Source organism: Brachycentrus maculatus, unplaced genomic scaffold, assembly GCF_059751285.1.
Source record: "Brachycentrus maculatus isolate JH-2025_06_01 unplaced genomic scaffold, ASM5975128v1 h1tg000992l, whole genome shotgun sequence".
NCBI lineage: Eukaryota > Metazoa > Arthropoda > Insecta > Trichoptera > Brachycentridae > Brachycentrus > Brachycentrus maculatus.
In genome coordinates, this window is record NW_028281710.1 from 157,895 (window position 1) to 161,001 (window position 3,107).

The following is a 3,107-nucleotide window of genomic DNA, read 5'->3' on the forward strand; positions in this document are numbered from 1 at the left end:
TGGGAGATGTTTATTTTGCTAACACACTGAAGTAATTATTTATCTTATTTTATTGAATTGCTTTATTTTTTATTATCTTATTGAAAAATAAAATTGTTTTATAACATAAAAATACTAATACCAATAGATTGAAGAAGTCATAAAATCCGAGGCGTGAGATTAAAAAGTGAACTGGGCTTAGTTATAAAATGAGCTAAGTAGTGAAAAACTATTTCCTTTTCGATAGTTTTCTTATAGTTATAGTAAATTACTTCTCTTGCCCATATTCGTGTGGTATATTGTGCACGGCTTCAGAATGAGGTGTTAACTCGATCGTTGATCACGTGAGATTTTGGCCGACTAACTATTATATTGAAAACGCATATATGACATCGCCGAATGATAAAATCTACGAGTATTTCAAATCTACCCACTTCCATTATCCAATTATAAAAAGGTTTTTTTATTATTTTTATTTAATGACTTTATTTATAGGACAGTGCGAATAGGTTAAACAGCTTTATTACGTAATATTCACAGTTCCTTGACCAAACGAGGTATATGTTTGATGCGTTTTTGATCTTGTGGTTCTATGTATGTTTTCATATGGTGTGTTGCTGGTTTCAACAACTTTTTAACAAAAAAATAAAACACTTTTATAGAAAATTAGGTAAATTTTGAAATTCACCTACTCGATAGAGGATTCTGGTATTTCTATATTATGTTGAAAATTGTGTTGTTCACACATACCCGTTTTCGAGAAACCCGTCTTGTAGAATCTATCTTGGGAGATGTTTATTTTGCTAACACACTTACGTAATTATTTATCTTATTTATTGAATTGCTTTCTTTTTTATCATCTTATTGAATAATAAATTATTCAATAAGATAATAAATCAATAAAAGATAATAAATCCGAGACGTGATATTAAAAAGTGAATTGGGCTTGGTTATAAAAATGAGATAAGTAGTGAAAAACTATTTCCTTTTCGTTAGTTTTCCTATCATTCTTATAGTATATTACTTATTATACTTAATACTTCTTCTCTTATCCTTATTCATGTGGTATATTGAACACGGCTTCGGAATAAGGTGTTTACTCGATTGTTGCTTAAAATAAAGCATTTCAATATATCTAGCTATTGATTGCACAGTATACTAGAGAACCCTAATTGTAAATCAAGGACTTACTTTTCTTAGCTTTAGAACTTTTCAATGCATAAGGATAATACAATCAAAATGAATTATTTGAATTTTATTCGATTTAATTTTTTGCTAAAATTATGGATAAAATAAAGCATATTTTTATCGCTACTTTTTAATAAAAAGTACAAATGTATTTATTTATTTTTATAAACCAATATTAAAGACATCTCAACATTCATGAAGAAAAATATGGAAGTCTGTGTATTTACATGGATTAAGACATCTCATAGGCTGGTTTAATGATCACTTTATTCACTTGAAACATTCACCATTCTACCAAAGAACAACCACACTACTCAAATTTTCAGCCCATGACAGGTCGTTGGCGCTGTAAATACCCAGATTTTCATATTCTTCTTCATCTATGTTCAAATTTAAAAAAAATAAAAGTAACTTCCAAGTAAACAAACAAAGATTTATGAGCAAGGATTTGAACACACCCAGTGCATTTCTTATCTTCATTTTACATTATCACTTACTAAGTATTTTTCAACATATTTTTATTTTTCTAGAAGCTATTAATGAAACTTGAAATAAAATTTATATCCATACACCAGGCTTATGTTATTGTTTTATTTGTTTTATAATAGTAACATATTTCATATATGCAGGTATAATGAAAAATATATATAATCAAATTTGTGAAATTTTGTATTTCTGACTTAGTGTATTTTAGCTTTAAGCACGATAACTTATAACAAGTTTATCGCTCTTCCCGATTATTTTTAATGCGAGCTTTAAGTCATTAAAAACGCGACCACGGTGTATGCTTGAAAAATTGCATGCTGTTTCGCACAAACCAAAGTTTATTAGAAAATATCTGTACCCGTACACGCGTCGCTGTGGCGCAGTCTGTTTAAATGAAAAAAAAGAGATAGCACACATTTGTAATGTTCAATTTCTAAATTCTTGGACACAATACATTTTAGAATATATCAAGAAGCATTCTGTCCTCAATGAGCAATGATTAATATTTCACGTATTGTTGTTACCTTCAATAGATGGCGCTGTCTTTGAGGTCAAAAATGATTTGATTATAATGATGTTTCAAAATTTAAAAGCAATATGTGAAGAACGTATGATAGATGTTTGAATGGTGATATAAGGAAAGAATGCAATGCTTCGTATAAGTGATTTTTGCACTAATATTTATTCAATATTACCTTAGACTGGTACCGGAAGAGGAGGGCTGATCATCTTTCCTTTATTTGTCAACGATCAATATAACACTGCGTTTATATGACGCAGTGCCCTATGCACCATTAGGGTGCGGACAAGGGTTTAAATAAAAAAAAACATGTATGAGAAGATGAATGTGGATGTCGTTGATTTTTGAAAAGTGTGACAAAAATGTGACATTCTATTCTCTCTGCCTACCCGTGCAGAAAGTGGCGTGTTGTTAGGTCGATTTTGGTTAGTTGACATGTGAATAACTGTAAGAGATTTAAGATTTAAGCCAAGGAATACTTTCATATTAATTAATAATAGATGGTGCCTAAAAATGCTAAACTTTGGTGTAGACAGGTGCTAGAAATATAAAAAAGTTGGAAGATCATTATAAAAGAATAATGTAGTATAAATTAAGCACACGTAACGAAATTTTTCATGAATTATTTTTTTCATTAGACAATTTTTGATTAATTTAATTTTCACAAACGTTCAAATTACGTTAAGCGGTGTTGCATAAGCCGTAGCTAGATTTCAGGGTCACTTGGACGTTAGATAATTAAAAATAAACGCCGATTCTCAAAAGCGGGTAACAGGAGATCAGCACTGCTACGGTTGAGAATGACTTAGTACATGGGTGGTCAACATTTTCAGTAGCCGGGCCAGATTTTAGAAATGAGATTTCCTACCGGGCCGTAAAACCAAATTTATTTAATTATTCAAAGTAAACAAGATGTAATATTTTTCTTTGTAAG